The following is an 18,065-nucleotide window of genomic DNA, read 5'->3' as shown; positions in this document are numbered from 1 at the left end:
GCATAATTAAGTCTTATTATCATTATTACATTGCTATTTAGTTAGTTAGGTTAGCCTTAGGCTTATAAATTCATATTTACATCTTGGGTGATATCCTAGACATAAATAGGGTATATATAAGAGGTAGTGAAACTTATTTTATTATCATATTTTTAAGTGTGTTCTTATTGGAGATATTTGGATGTTTCCCCCCTTGAAGTGGTGTATTACTTTGTGCTATTATAAATCACTCTCAAAATATTTCATATTATCTTCCTCATTTGTGCAAGTTATTTCATTACAAGTTGTATCAAAGTACGATCTTGGTACCATGAAGGCCAGACTTTTTCATCAATTTTGGAGGTCATTTTAGAAATGACATATCATTCAAATTTAAATGAATTTTTCTCTAAATTTTAAAGTTAATTTTTGAGGACCATACTGAAGAACATTTAGTCAAATTTTTAAGGAAACTGGAGTAAAATTGGGTGATTATTACAGAATTAGGGTTTTTTCCCAAAAGTTTTGTAAAGCCCATATCTTTCATATATGAGAGAAGTGCCCCTAATTTTTAAAGGGTTTTTGAGAAGGTTTTTGATGATGTTACAATAAAGTTTTAGAGAAATTGGAGCAGAAATAAATGACTTATTATTGTAAAGTGGAAAATTCGGGGCTTAGCAAATTCACCACATGGAAGGAGGAAATCACTAAGCCGATTTTCATTTGGATAACTTTACATTCAAAGAGGGGGATGAATCTACTAGATCCAATCCTAAAATGATGCAATGACTGAATACTAAGTAGATCGATTGATGTGTGGAATGTGTTTGACCCTCTTTTGTAAGTTGAATAAGTAAAGTGCTGAAATTGAAGACAAAGTAAGTGGAAACAATGAGCTATAGATTTGAGATTTTATCGTGCACCTGGATCTATGAAGTTTGAGATGATTTGAAGCTTCTCTACAAAATATGCCAAAAGTTGCAGGGCCCGTGTGTCTGGACTAGGTCGCCCCCAACTTTCCACGCGTCGAAAAGGGTTTTTTCGTCTCTACAAATAAAGCTTAGTTTTAGAAGTACAAATGCACACCTCCTTCCTGCACACAAAAAGAAGAAGAAAGGGGTTGGGAATAGGGGTTTTCCTAAGTCAAACCCTGGTTTGGAATCGACCTTGAAAGAAATACTGCAAATACTTGAAATAAATGATGGAAAGGTATACCTTTAGATCTGCAATAGATGATGATAATGCTTTGCTTCTTGAATAAAATCACATATGTTGTATGAAATGGAATGAACATGACAAAACCCCAACACACACACATTCTTGCAATTTATGAATTAATGTTGGTCCAATGGATAGAACAAGAATATGCTGCCTTGAGGAATGCTTGATGATGAATGCTTGAGTGCTTGAATGTAGTCTCCATGCCTTCTCCACTTTGTCATGCTATATATTATGATTGATGGATGGAAAATGAAACGGGAAAATCTCCTTATATACTTCCCTATCGTCAATTGTTTAATTTTCTGACATAGGCTGAAATGGGGAAGTAATTTCCCGCTCAAATTTGAGATAGGGCGTAGAGGCCAAAATAGGTCATGATTAGGGAGGACCGGGGTGTGGTGCCCTGGTCCTACCCTAATTTAGTCCAGGGACAAGGGGCTATGCAAGTTTTAAGACAGAAAAATGAAGTTTTTTTGCATAGGGGAGGCATAAATAGGTCTCGATCAAGCATGGGGATGAGACCGATAAGGTGAGGGCCTAAAATACAGTCAAAATTGCTAGGGGTGCAATTTTAGGACGCTGCATTTATCCCCCAATTTAGCGGGACTATGAGCTTATGCAAATACTCACGACAAAGTAGAAGAAGAGAGAAGAAGATGAGGAATGCAGAGCAAAATCACAAAGAGTATAAGATATCACTAATTTTGAGGAACCAAGCCCCCAGTCTTAGGATCTTAACTCACTCAAGCATATGCAAGGGCACATAAAAAGACACACAACAAAAGCTAAGAGTAATAAACAAGACTTCAAGTCAACTTGCTGAAGAGACCTCAATATCAAAATGTCTCAACAACTAATATCATTCTTAAAAAAATGCCATCTCATGAACACAAGCGATCACATAAAAGAGAAAAGAAAGCATCATCTATGAACTATCAATAGAAAAACTATGAGTTCATGAGAAGAAGAAGAAAGGGCATGAATACATGCTAGATGTGTTTATATAGGTGATTCATGAGAAGAATGATGAGAAAGGGCATGGAATACTCACCCCTAGATGTTTTTATCTAGGTGATCCATGGTGGGAAAGGGCATGGAAAACTTACCCCTAGATGTTTCTATCTAGGTGATCGATGTGGGGAGGAGATTAAGAATAGTCTAGTTGTTTTTAGCTAGTTTCACCCATCCTTGTGCATGTGTGCAAGTGATGTCTGGTTTCAAGTGTATAGCACCTTGTATAAGACTTTGTCTATTTTTTAGTGTAATTGAACATGTTGAAGACATGTAATGTGAATGCAAATTCCAAGTGGTGAATCAAATGTTGTGTCTGGTTTTGAGTGTGAAGCATCTCTCTCTAAGAGTTTTTACTCTAGTTCCGAGAATGAACACCCTCTTTAAGACATATACATGCCTGGTTTCTAGGCCATCCTATGTAAGAGTCTTTGCTCTGGTTTTGTTGACGTGTAACCCCATCTAAGATATGGTGCGTCTATTTTTGCGTGAAGCATCTCACTTGAAGATTTTTTACTCTTGTTTCGAGAAGGAACACCCCTTTAAGACATGCGAAAATGATATGCAAATGTATAGTACAATATGATACAAAGGAAGCGATATAGGTACCCCCCCTTAAGATGTTAACATAGCCTTGTGTTGATGTCTTAAGGAAGCTAGAAAAAAGGATACCTTACATTCAACACCAAGGATATATCCTTTAGGCAACAATGCCATAAATCCAAGCAAGAGAGGGAATACTCTTCAAGCAAGGATAAGATAGTTGTAAAAGAGATATCTTGCAACAAGTGTAAAGGAGATCCTTGGACGAGAAGATATTTTTGCTCAAAAGACATCTACCTTCCAAGAGGAGCTATCTAGAACAAGCATAACATCTTCTACAAAAAGAAGGGAAGGAGAAAAAGAATGCATACCTTCCTCCTATTGCTAGGTGTAAGGTATTCTCGATGAAGGATGACATACTTTTGAGTGAATGTGAGGAGTAAGTTTATGATAAGTGCACATTGCCAAGTGAAGAAGAGGTTGTAGCCAAGGACTTACACCTCTTGTATAAGACATAATCCTTGAGAAAACAATAGCTTCACACAAGGAATGCCATCAAATCATAAGAAAACACTATTCAACAAAGGAAAAGTGGATCCTTAGAAAGGAGAGAGAGAGAGAGAATCATTGCCCCCCAAGTCTAAGGACAATGAGAATAATTACATAACTTCTAAAGAGATTATTCATAAGAGACGTACCATTTCAAACAAAGAATAGGTCCTAATAAGGGACACACATGTACTAACATGAAGGCTAACTCTATGCAAGAAAGGACATCACGTTATGAAAAATGCAACACAAAAGAATAGATAATCTTCAAAGAGCAAGAGTGAGATAGAAGAAGGACCACAAAACTTCTCTAAGGAGATATCATTCATGAAAGATGTACCGTTTCAAGCAAGGAATAGGTCCTAACCAAGGAACAAACACGTGCTCGCATGAAGGATAACTTAATGCAAGAAAGGACATCTAGTTATGAATAATACAATCCATAGTAAAAATAGTGAAACCTTAGGAAGAGAGAAGATAATATTCTTTCCCCCCAAGCATAGAGACAAGAATAAATAACTATTATGTTGCTCACTAAATATGATTGCACTTGAAATTGTACCACCATGAATGACAATGAGCCCCCAATAGTTAGGCTAATAATGTCACATAGTGAGGAGCAACATAATAGTAACTTAAATGTTATTTGAAATGATCATGAGAAATATACCATTCATCGTCAGATATTATTTTTATGACACCTAAATCAATATAATGCTGTATTTTTATTTTCAAATCTTGACACTCATTAGCATAATGGCCATGAATTTGATGATACTTGCTAAAATGAATAATTTTCAAGAGGTTGTTTATGTTTCCTTCTTCTTTTAGGGCAAAGAAGAGAGATCAAATTGGCATGGAGAAGATTGGACAATACATGTTCTTGTTGTAACACAAAATCGGAGTGAGAAGGTGCGAATTTACCAGACAATGTAGAAGGAGATGTTGACAAAGGAAGAGGTTGGAGACCTAGATTTCCACCAGAAAAGCGTGATTTCTCATGACTTTCATGACTTTGTTGAAAACATCCTAAAACTTGTCCATTACATCCATGTGTAGGATCAAGAGGGGGTAGACAATGTAGAAGGAGATGTTGACAAAGGAAGAAGTTGGAGACCTAGATTTCCACTAGAAAAGCGTGATTTCTCATGACTTTCATGACTTTGTTGAAAACATCCTAAAACTTGTCCATTACATCCATGTGTAGGATCAAGAGGGGGTTTGATCTTAGGTGGAATTGGATTGAAGTTTAAAAAGGCCCAATTAATTTTAGACATGATTTAAGAGTAACAATTATGCCCAATAAACAATTAACAAAAAAAATATATTAAAAATAAAATTAAAAAAAAACCTCATCAAAGGTGAGTGAGTTGTAAAAATCTTTTCCCAAAAGGATTTAAAAAAAAACTTTCATTTAGGTCAAATTATGCTTGTCATACATGGGCATGATATATGATTCTGAAAAAGTGACTTTTAAACTATAGGTTTTAGAAATGCCTATTCAAAGTCAATTTCTATCATCTGGGTATTAAAATAAATTATATATTTGGAAACTAGACTTCAAGCAATACATTTAATTTTACTAACTTTTTCCAGGATTCATTCTTCAAGTGCTTCAAATTTTTAGGTCAAACAGGATGAATTCTGAAAAATAGGGAAAACACTTCCACTTTTTGGGCAAAAAGTGGACTCAACTTCTTGCTGGCACTTGGCCCTAGGCTTTGATGTTTGACAATCAATTGTAGATGGCTATGAATTCCTTGAGACTCCCCCAAGAGATGAGGCTAGAAAAAAGGCTTGTGAGAATAATGCCAAGTCAAGAAATACTATTCTATGTGGCTTATGTAACTCTGAGTTTGTGAAGATTATGCATTGCAACACAAAAAAGGAAGTGTGCGTTAAGCTGCATAACATTTATGAGGAGATGAAAAGATCAAACAAGCAAAGATTTAGATGTACCAAGGTCACTTTGAGAGTTTTAAAATGAAGGAAGAGAAAAAAATTGCTACATTCTTTCTCTAAGTTGATGAAATTATCAACCTCTATTAGAAGAATTGGTGAAGAATTGAAAGATATGACGACTATAAAAGAAGGTACTTAAATCTCTTCCCCCAAGGTTTGATGCAAAGGTTTCTATAGTTGAAAAAGATAAAGATTTGAATATACTATGGATAAGTTGAATGGTATTCTGACTACTTATGAGATGATGATTGATACTAACAAATTATGAAGGAAAGAGGTTGTGTTCAAAGTGTTCAAGAGGCAAGAAGATCTAGATTCAGATGAATAGTTAAATTTAGAGGAAGCAAACTTTGTTAGGATATTGCATATAGGTTCTGAAAAACACAAAGGTAAGTTACCTTTCAAATATCTTTAGTATGGTGAATTAGGATATTTTATGGCTAAATGTCCATACAAAGATTCTAACAATGATTATCAAAAGAATGAGAATAAGTCTTTACAAAAAGGAAGAATTTTCAGAAGAACTAGAAAAGTTTTTTCACCAATGATGATCAATGCACTTCTGGGAATGAGGGAAAAAATGATCTATTCATGGCTATGGACACTATTGAAGGTGACACATGAATGAAGTCTGGAAATGAAGATGATTAAGTAGATCTTGTGGAAAAATTATATTGTGTTGACAAAGAAATTAAGAGACTGGAGAAGAGGATTAAAAAAGAAGTGAAGGTTAAAGACAAGTTATCTCAAAACTTTGAGAAGGAAAAGAAGATGGTTATTGACTTGAAGATTCAAGTGCAAGAAGTAAAGAGGATAAAAGAGGTTATGATAGAAAGGTTGCTGACAAGAGATAAATACCGTGAAAGATTTGAGGCAAACATTGTAACTTTCAGAAAGGATCTGGAAAAAGAAAATAATAAACTAAAATTCAAGTTTAGAAAAAGCATTGAAATATTGGATTAGATCATAGAAAGCCAAAGATCACCACATATCAAAAATGGCATTGGATTCAATGAGATGAATAAGAACAAGGTGAATTAACAACCATGTCTATTGCTAAGAATATTTAAGAGAATGACTTCAATGGTTCAAAATATGTACAAATTGTGCTAACCAAAGAGAGCAAGATGGTGGATGATGGTTTCACCCGAGTGCACAAATTGAATAGGAGATCCAAAATACAAGCATTGAGAGGACAATTATACAATACCAGGTTCAATTATTCTTTTTCTGGTTACTATTTTAATTGCAGTCAATTTGGTCATAAGGCTATGAAGTGTAGAAAGGTACCTACAAGAAGAAATAATTTTGTTAGCAGAATTATATTTGCACCTTCATTTGATTTCAATATTATTTGTCCGAAGTGCAATGATTTTGGGTATATTGTAAGAAACCGTAGATGCAATTTTGTGAGCTCTCCTATGCTAGATGTAAAAGGAAACGACTTAGTAAGTTGAAAAAGTAAAACAAAGAAGGTTTAAAAAAGGAAACCATAAGGACAAAGATAAAAAAATACATGGTTGTTCATACTGCAACATGCTCATAAGGAGAAGAATTAATGGATCATTGACATTCAATGTTGAAGTTACATGATGAGAGATAAGAGAAAGTTCATGAACTTCAAGAAGTTTGATGGATGAGTTGTAATTCTTCACAATAACTCTATTACTAAGATTATCGATAAGGGCACTTGACTCTTGATGGTGGAAAGACAAAAACTTATGATTTCTTGTAAGTAGAAGGTATGAAGCATAACCTTCTAAGTATGAATCAAATGTGTGATAAAGGCTACAACCTTTCATTCAATCGAAAGGGTTGTGAAATCAGAAAAAAAAAAACTGATACTAGAGAGCTAGTTCGGAAAGAGATAGGACTGATAATGATGTTTATCATGTCAGTGAAGTAAATGGACATAACTATTTTGCCATTCAGAGGGAATGGTTTTGACATAGATGGTTGGGACACATAAATTTTGATTATCTTGTGAAGATAAGTTCAAGAAGCTTCTACAACCTTTATCTTAGAGTATACATATGGTTATGAGTAGTCGGGTTGTGTCTACCTTAAAGCATAATTAAGTCTTAATATCATTATTGTTAGAATATTTAATCTTTACTTGGCTTAGGTTTATTTGTATTTAGTTTAGGATATTCCTTTGGAATTCCTACATGTAATTTATCCTCTAGTACATGTGTGAGGACAAGTCATTTATTTTATTTTCCTTTATTAAGGAATATTAGATTTCCTCCATAAGAGGATGTGGACACATGGGACACACATTTTATGAATGGTGGCATTCATAGATTTGGGAGTTACTTTGTAACTCCTCTCCTCATCTCTATTTAAGAGATGTCTCCTCTCTCATTTCTTCTTAATGAAATTATTGTAAAGAGCTTCTTGCTCTCTCTCTCTCTCTCTCATTTTAGGCATTGCATCATTCATAATATCACAAGGGGTTTTTCTTTTCTTTTCCCCTTTCAAAAGTTCTTGTGCCTTCTTCTTCACATTTGGGTGATTGCTCCAAGGTTTTTGCATTTCTCTTGGTAACATTTACTTCATCAATAAACTTGGATTTTATTTTTCTTTCCTTTCTCTTGTATTTCCTTTCGATTATTACATTGTTATTTAGTTATTTAGGTTAGCCAAAGGCCTATAAATTCATATTTAGGTCATCTTGGGTGATATCCAAGGCATAAGTAGGGTATATATAAGAGGTAGTCAAACTATTTTATCATCATATTTTTAAGTGTGTTCTTATTGGAGATATTGGGATGTTTCCCCCCTTGAAGTGATGTATTACTTTACGCTATTTATATCATTCTCAAAATATTTCATATTATCTTCCTCATTTATGCAAGTTATTTCATTACAAGTTGTATCAAAGCACAATCTTGGTACCATGAAGGCAAGACTTTTTCATCAATTTTGGAGGTCATTTTGAAAATCACATATCATTCAAATTGAAACAAATTTTTCTCTAATTTTTAAAGGTAATATTTGAGGACCATACTGAAGCACATTTAGTCAAAATTTTAAGGAAATTGGAGTAAAATTGGGTGATTATTACAGAATTAGGGTTTTTATCCAAAAGTTTTGTAAAGCCCATATCTTTCAAATATGAGAGAAGTGCCCCCTAATTTTTAAAGGGTTTTTGAGAAGGTTACTGAAGATGTTACAATAAAGTCTTAGAGAAATTGGAACAAAAATAAATGACTTATTATTGTGAAGTGGAAAATTAAGGGCCTAGCAAATTCACAACATGGAAGGAGGAAATACTAAGTCGATTTTCATTTGGATAACTTTACATTCAAAAGAGGGGGATGAATATACTAGATCCAATCCTAAAATGATACAACGACTATATACTAAGTAGATCAATTGATGTTTGGAATGTGTTTGACCCTCTTTTGTAAGTTGAATAAGTAAAGTGTTGAAATTGAAGACAAAGTAAGTGGAAACAATGAGCTACAGATTCGATATTTTGTCGTGCACTTGGATCTAAGAAGTTTGAGATGATTTGGAGCTTCTTTGAAAAATATTCCAAAAGTTGCAGGGATCGTGTGTCCGGACTAGGTCGCCCCCAACTTGGTCCTCCGAACTTTCTGCATGTCGAAAAGGGTTTTTTCATCTCTACAAATAAATCTTAGTTTCAAAAGTACAAAAGCACACCTTCTTGCTACACACAAAAAGAAGAAGAAAGGGGTTGGGAATAGGGGTTTTCCTAAGTCAAACCCTCGTTTGGAATCAACCTTGGAAGAAATACTGCAAATACTTGAAATAAATGATGGTAAGGTATACCTTCCAAGCTGCAATAGATGATGATGATGATGATGCTTTGCTTCTTGAATATAATCACATATGTTGTATGAAATGGAATGAACATGACAAAACCCCAACACACACACATTCTTGCAATTTATGAAGTAATGTTGGTCCAATGGATAGAACAAGAATATGCTACCTTGAGGAATGCTTGATGATGATTGCTTGAGTGCTTGAATGTAGTCTCCATGCCTTCTCCACTTTGTCATGCTATATATTATGATTGATGGATGGAAAATGAAAGGGGAAAATATCCTTATATACTTGCCTATCGTCAGTTGTTTAATTTTCTGACATAGGCTGACATGGGGAAGTAATTTCGTGCTCAAATTTGAGATAGGGCATAGAGGCCAAAATAGGTCATGATTAGGGAGGACCAGGGTGTGGTGCCCTGTTCCTACCCTAATTTAGGCCAAGGACAAGGGTCTATGCAAGTTGTAAGAGAAAAATGAAGTTTCGTTGCATAGGGGAGACATAAATAGGTCTTCATCAAGCATGGGGATGAGACCGATAAGGCGAGGGCCCAAAAAATAGTCAAAATTGCTAGGGGTGAAATTTTAGGATGCTACATTTATCCCCCAATTTAGCGGGAGTATGAGCTTACACAAATAATCACGACAAAGTAGAAGAAGAGAGAAGAAGATGAGGAATGCAGAGCAAAACCACAAAGAGTATAAGATATCACTAATTTTGAGGAATCAAGCCCCCAATCTTAGGATCTCTCACTCAAACATATGCAAGGGCACATAAAAAGACACACAACAAAAGCTAAGAGTAACAAACAAGACTTCAAGTCAACTAGCTGAAGAGACCTCAATATCAAAATGTCTCAACAACTAATATCATTCTTAAAAAAATGCCATCTCATGAACACAAGTGATCACATAAAAGAGCAAAGCAAGCGTCATATATGAACTATCAATAGAAAAACTATTAGTTCATGAGAAGAAGAAGAAAGGGCATGGACCACTCACCCCTAGATGTTTTTATCTAGGTGATCCATGCTAGATGTGTTTATCTAGGTGATTCATGAGAAGAATGATGAGAAAGGTCATGGACCACTCACCCCTAGATGTTTTTATCTAGGTGATCCATGGTAGGAAAGGGCATGGAAAACTCACCCCTAGATGTTTCTATCTAGGTGATCCATGTGGGGAGGAGAGTAAGAATAGTCTAGTTGTTTTTAGCTAGTTTCACCCATCCTCGTGCGTGTGTGCAAGTGATGTCTGGTTTCAAGTGAATAGCATGTCGTGTAAGACTTTGTCTATTTTGAGTGTGCTTGAACCTGTTGAAGACATGTAATGTGAATGAAAATGCCAAGTGGCGAATCAAATCTTGTGTCTGGTTTTGAGTGTGAAGCATCTCTCTCTAAGAGTTTTTACTCTAGTTCCGAGAATGAACATCTCGTTTAAGACATATACATGCTTGGTTTCTAGGCCATCCTATGTAAGAGTCTTTGCTCTAGTTTCGGTGATGTGTAATCCTGTCTAAGACATGTTGTGTTAATTTTTGCGTGAAGCATCTCACTCTAAGATCTTTTACTCTGGTTCCGAGAAGGAACACCCCTTTTAAGACAAGTGAAAATGATATGCAAATGTATAGTACAATATGACACAAAGGGAGCGATATGGGTGCCCCCCCTTAAGATGTTAACATAGCCCTATGTTGATGTCTTAAGGAAGCTAGAAACAAGGATACCTTACCTTCAACACCAAGGATATATCCTTTTGGAAACAATGTCATAAATCCAAGCTAGAGAGGGAATACTCTTCAAGCAAGGATAAGATAGTTGGAAAAGAGATATCTTGCAACAAGTGTAAAGGAGAACCTTGGATGAGAAGAGATATTTTCTCAAGAGTCATCTACCTCCAAGAGGAGCTATCTAGAACAAACATAGCATCTTCTACTAAAATAAGGGAAGGAGAACAAGAATGCATACCTTCCTCCTATTGCTAGGTGAAAGGGATTCTCGATGAAGGATTACATACTTCAGAGCTAATGTGAGGAGTAAGTTTATGATAAGTGTACATTGCCATGTGAAGAAGAGGTTGTATCCAGGGACTTACACCTCTTGTATAAGATATAATCTCTGAGCAAACAATAGCTTAACACAAGGAATGCCATCAAATAATAAGCAAACACTATTCAACAAATGAAAAGTGGAGAGAGAGAGAGAGAGAGAGAAATAAAATCATTGCCCCCAAGTGTAAGGACAACGAGAAGAATTACATAACTTCTAAATAAATTATTCATAAGAGACGTACCATTTCAAACAAATAATAGATCCTAATAAGGGACACACATGCACTTGCATGAAGGCTGACTCTATGCAAGAAAGGACATCACGTTATGAAAAATGCACCACAAAAGAATAGGTAATCTTCAAAGAGAAAGAGTGAGATAGAAGAAGGATCACAAAACTTCTCTAAGGAGAGATCATTCATGAAAGATGTACTATTTCAAGAAAGGAATAGGTCCTAACCAAGGAACAAACATGTGCTCACATGAAGGATAACTTCATGCAAAAAAGGACATCAAGTTATGAATAATGCAATCCATAGTAAAGATAGTGAAACATTAGGAAGAGAAAAGATAATATTCTTTCCCCCTAAGCATAGAGACAATAATAAATAACTATTATGTTGCTCACTAAATATGATTGCACTTGAAATTGTACCGCCATGAATGAGAATGAGCCCCCAATAGGTGAATGAGCCCCCAATAGGTAGGCTAATAATGTCACATAGTGAGGAGCAACATAATAGGAACTTAAATGTTATTTGAAATGGTCATGAGAAATATACCATTCATCGTCAGATGTTATTTTTATGACACCTGAATCAATATAATGTTGTGTTTTTATTTTCAAAGCTTGACACTCATTAGCATAATGGCCATGAATTTGATGATACTTGCAAAAAAGAATAATTTTCAAGAGGTTGTTTATGTTTCCTTCTTCTTTTAGGGAAAAGAAGAGAGATTAAATTGGCATGGAGAATATTGGACAATACATGTTCTTGTTGTAACACAAAATCAGAGTGAGAAGGTGTGAATTCACTAGACAATGGAGAAGGAGATTTTGACAAAGGAAGAGGTTGGAGACCCAGATTTCCACTAGAAAAGTGTGATTTCTCATGACTTTCACGAGTTTGTTGCAAACATCCTAAAAATTGTCCATTACATCCATGTGTAGGATCAAGAGGGGGTTTGCTCTTAGATGGAATTGGATTGAAGTTTAAAAAAGCCCAATTAATTTCTAGACATGATTTAGAAGTAACATTTTGAGTATCAAATTCCAACATCTTAGATTTTCTAGAAAAAGAAGGTGTGAAATCTCAGGACCCCCAATCACCCTCTACGAGTTATTCTTTAGGAACTTATTTAGTAGGAGATGGTGTATTTGTTTGAATTTGAGAGAGGATTGTAGGAACTAAGAAATCATACTTCAATTTGTGTGGTCTCATCTAAAGAAAACACCTCATTGTTATATGTGTAAGGCACTACATGATAATCCGAAAGAATTTTTTATTTCTCAACAATATGAATTTAATTGATTTGATCTTTGTTAGGCTCTTGATTTCTAGGAGAGAGCATTACAATTATGGGAAATAGCATCATCTTCTTCCTCTAAGGTATCTTTGTGATTAAGACAATCAATAGGAAGGAGACTATCATATACCTTGTATCCTTTGAAGGTAGAGAATGCTAAGAACATTCTAATAGCGTCAAGTCTTGCAACCGGTGCAAATGTTTCTTCAAAATCAATTCCTTCTACTTGAGAAAACCCTTTGCACACTAACCTTGCTTTATGCCTGACAATCTTACCTTCTTCATTCATCTTGTTCTGATAGACCCATTTAGTACCAATGAAATTTTTATCCGCTGGTCTAGGAACTAACTCCCAAGTCTTGTTCTTTTCAATTTTCTACAACTCTTCTTCTATTGCATCCATCCATTTCTCACTTTTGTTGGCCTCATTAAATGTTTTGGGTTCCATTTCAGTCATCGGGCAGAAATTTACTTGTTCATTGTTCTAGGCAAGTCTTCTTCTGGTCTGTACACCATCATTTTTATTACCTATAATCTGCTCTTTCGGGTGATTTTTCTACACGTATCTATTAGGGGTCTTGTTGGGTGCTTATTTCGTTTCACTTTTAACTTCATTTCATCTTCATCACATGAATCATCATATCGGTTTACTTGTGTTTGTCTGTCTTTATGCAAATCTTCATAAACTCTTACATGCACACTCTCAATGACTCTTCTTAGTCTTTTATTGTAGCATTTGTAGGCCTTGCTATGAGCTGAGTAACGCAAGAAAATACCTTCATCACTCCTAGAATCAAAACCACTTAAACCATCTTCATTTCTCTTGACGAAGCATTTACTTCCAAACACTTTAAAGTATTTGACTGATGGTTTCTAGTCATACCACAATTCATAAGGAGTCATTCGGCTATTTACTCTTAGTTAGACCCAGTTCAATGTATATACAACAGTATGAATTGCTTCCTTCTAGTACTTATCTGGTATGTTTGCTTCATTCAACATAGTTATCACCATATCCTTGATAGTCCATTTTTTTCTTTCTACAACACCATTTTGTTGTGGTGTTCTTGGGGCTGAATATTGTCTTCTTGTTCCATGTCTCTCACAGTAGTCTACAAACTCATTTGATGTGAACTCACCACCTCGGTCTGATCTTGGACACTTCAGCTTGCATCCACTCTCTTTCTCAACCATCTTCTGAAAGATTTTAAACCTCTCATATGCTTGTGATTTGTCATGTAGAAAGGTGACCCATGTCATTCTTGAAAAATCATCAATGAACAGGATGAAGTATCTTTCACCGGTTAAAGCTCTTGTTCTGGTTGGACCACATAGATATGTATACACAAGTTCTAAGGGCCTTTAGGTATTATGTTCTTTGTTCTTGAAGGCTACCTTAGTCTGCTTACCTCTTAGACATTCATCACAAAAGGTTCTTGTCGGTTTGATAATTGGTGGTATATGTCTCACATAGCCTTTCTTGCTCACCTTAACCAAATTATCAAATTTTATATGGCCTAATATTTTGTACAACAACCAACTCTCATCTACTTTTCCCATCAAGCATTGGGACTCAAAGCATTCCTTCAAATTGTACACATTTCCATCTATCCTTTTTCCTTCTACAACAATCTGTCTGGTACTCTCCTTTCTTATCTGACAACCGGTAGAGTCAAAACTGAACTTGTATCCTTTGTCACACATCTGACTCACACTCAACAAATTATGTTTTAGGCCTTCCACATAGTATACACCATGTTCTTTTAATTTGTCATCTATGTTCAGAGTACCTTTGCCTTTTATCTTGATGGAAGGGTTGACTTTGAACCTCACCGAACCTCCATTCTAATCATCAAACTTGAACTTCTTTTTGTCTCTGGTCATGTGATTGGAACATCCACTATCTACAACCCATAAATTTCTTCTTTCTGCATGTAGGGTGGTCTGTACAATTAGACTTGATTCTGCTTTATTCTTATCCTTCTCAACCCAAATTTGGTTGGCTTCCTTCTTCTTGTCAGTTGTAATTTTTTGCTCCGGTTTTGGTACCAGTTTCTCATCCGGTACTAACTTGTTTTGCTTAGATGTCCCGAGTTTGCAATGCTTTGCAATATGGCCAAAATTTTGACAATGATAGCATTTCACATTGACATTGAAAGATGATTTTGAAAAATTATTGTAGGACACCGACAAACTTCTCCTACATTCATAACTCCTATGACCAAACCCATTACACTGATAGAAAATAACATGCATTTCCCTGAGTGCAGCAAATAGATTTCTACTTTCAAAACTAGTAGGGGATTATGCATCAAACTACAATAAGCAATTCTATGTCCAAACTTATTACACCGGTAACAGTAACCATGGAATTTGGGTACATACCAATCTTGTCTCTTGGGATCGGCAAACCTTTGTCTCACCGGGTGTCTTCTACTTACGTTATTGACTTTAGTGAACCCTTCATTATCAACCTTGCGCTTGGCTTTAAGATCTGCATTCTGCTACAATGAGTGAGCCTTCCAGTTCACAGGCTAATTTCTAGTAACTTCAGCATAGGTCTTCTTCTCAGTAGCTTTGCTGACAGTAAAGGTTTATTTTTCTTTACTTTCACTTGAAGAAGTAAATTGTATCTCCTTGCCTAATATGTCTTTGATGTTTGAACTCTACCCCTCTTCAAATCTTATACCTCCGGTATCTTTTGAGTGCTTCTGGTTACTTAACATCTTATCCAAGGCTTCAGTGCTGCTTTCATATTTGCTCTCATTTTTAATTCCTTCTTGCTCTTTTCAAGCTCCTTTCCGAGCCTTACAATTTCTTCTTCTAGATTCTGATGCTTCTTCTCCTTTTTTATCAAATCGAAGGATGTAACTTCACATATCCTTTTAGTTTCTTCCAACTAGAGTTTCGGATCAGAATTTTTTTCTTGGACTCCTCCAGAGATTGCTCTAAACGATCTTATTCTTTTACGATAGCATAATTAACCTTCTTTGGTTCTCTTATTGTTTTACTCAACTCCTCAAGAGTACTTATGAGCTCACCTTCCAAGTCCACTTAAGCTTCAATGTCTTCATCTTCATTAGCTTCATCAACCAGTTCATCTAATACCATAAAGAGATTAATTTTTCTTTCATCCTCACAGCAGCCCTCTCCGGAGGCACTTTCTTCATCTATAGCATCATCTTCAAAAGTATACAGACTATTCTGATTCTGGTAGCTTCTTCTTTCTTCATCTATAGCATCATCTTCAGAAGGAGATTTCACTCTACAGGCCTACACAGATGCTGATTGGGCAGGTTGCATTGATGACTGAAAAAGCACAAGTGGTGGAGCATTCTTTTTAGGTACCCGGTTAGTTTCATGGCACAACAAGAAGAAGGATTCAATCTCCCTATCTACAGCTGAGGCAAAGTATATTGTTGCTGCCACATGTTGTTTTTAGGTCTTGTGGATGAAGCAAAACCTCAAGGACATTCAGGTAGAAATATCTGGCTCTATTCCTATCCGGTGTGATAACTCAAGTGCAATCAACATTTCAAAGAATCGAGTTATGCACTCAAGGAAAAAGCACATTTCCATCAAATACCATTTTCTTAGGGAGAAGGTTGCGGAGAAAGAGGTAAAGGTAGAATATGTCCCTACAAGTGAACAAGTTGCTGATATCTTCACAAAACCTCTTCCAACAAATACATTTGAGTATCTAAGACACAAGTTAGGAGTAGTCCCACCAGGTTTATGCACTTAAATGTGTATGGAGGTCTATGGTTTAGAGGGAGTTCACAACCATACATTTTTTACTCTTGGACCATATGCTGAACACAAAGGGAGACCAGGTGTTTGTGTTGTAGTTCCAGCAGGTTTGAGACTTTGGGAAGTTGTCAATTCAAATTGTCTATCTACAAAAGTCACAATTGGACTGCTAGGAGAAAGAGTATAGTGATTTGACCTACTAATGTCTGAGCTCTTTGCCATTGTTGTCAAAGGGGGAGAAAGATCTCAAATTGTGCAAGCCCAGATTGTACATGGATTGTCAAGAAAAGAGCCCAGATTGTGAAGAAAATGTGTGTTGACATCAATGCCAAAGGGGGAGATTGTTGGCATTGTGTTGTCATTGATGTCAACTGGTATGCAAGTTGATGTTAATGGTATGCAGATTTTTGACATGTTGATGTCAACTGGTAAGCAAGCAAACCTGGTAAGTGCAGTTCAGGATAGCATGTCCTAATTGACAGAACAAAAAAGTGCAGGATATGAAGGTTAACCAATTAGTGTATACCGGTAGCATGTTAAGTCAGTGACTAAGTTTGAACTGACACAATCAAGTGAGTTGGATGCTGACAGAGATGTCACGTGGACTCCAGGTGGCGAACATGTAGTGGTAGGTGAATGGTGCATCGACGAGGTAGTTGCCGACTAGGTCGGTATTAAATGAAGATTGCGGAAATCATAGATCGATTGCAGAGGATTGTGGCTCAAAGAAGATCGAAAGGCAAATATTTTATTCTTTGATATTATGATTAAAGAAGGGCATCTGATTGTCTTGTTGATTTGGAGAAGGAAACTGCTAGATCATTTATTGTGATCGACAAAATCAAGACTTATGAACAATGTCCAGTTTGCTAAATATAGTAAACATTTATAGGAAGAATAAAAAAGGACAGAGCTTTTTTGTTGAGCTTTTGCAGGTTGTCAATTCAAGAAGATGAGATCCTATTTGAAATGGATCATGATCGGTGAAGAAAACCCTAGGCGGGTAAAGTTTGAGTTTTTTTGTTTTGGCGGGAAATCATGTATATAAATATGCAGATCAAAGAATTAAGTAGAAAGACAGTATGTCAGATGAGTAATGAGAAAGTGTGATTCTGTCAGGTGAGAGTTGATCAGTTTGAGTGTTGATAGCAAAAATATTGAATTGATTGAGTGTTAGAAGTAGAACCGATAAGAAGGGTTTAACCAACAAGGCTTAAGGTAACTGGTAAACAGTTACAAAGTTTAACAATCTATTAAACTGACAGAGACTAAACTGGTAAGGTGGCAACAGAGAGTGAAGGAGAGAAGGGTGAGTTTCAGAGAAGGTCCGACAAGGCAGAAACTGAGTTGTAGAGGATTTTGATAGAAAGAACGAAGGACCGGTAGAGAAGAAGTAGTGTAACAAAAATGAGTTCAACCGACAAAGAGAATTGGTTGCAGTGGTTACAAAACTTATTTGTAACAAGGTGTTTATAATTGTATTGATTTTATATCTCATTATATTTTACTGAGTGGGTTCTCGGTGCAGGGGTTGGTGCTCCTTTGGGTAGGTGCCCATAAATTGCTAGGGGTTGGTGCTCCTTGGGTTGGTGCCCTAAACATTGTAAAGTTGTTATTTCATTATGAGGGTGGATTTGAGCAGTAGATCTCCAACATCATTTCTCATCGAGGTTTTTCCC

This window comes from Cryptomeria japonica, chromosome 6 (assembly GCF_030272615.1).
Source record: "Cryptomeria japonica chromosome 6, Sugi_1.0, whole genome shotgun sequence".
NCBI classification, from domain to species: domain Eukaryota; kingdom Viridiplantae; phylum Streptophyta; class Pinopsida; order Cupressales; family Cupressaceae; genus Cryptomeria; species Cryptomeria japonica.
Note: the sequence above shows the minus strand (reverse complement) of the source record.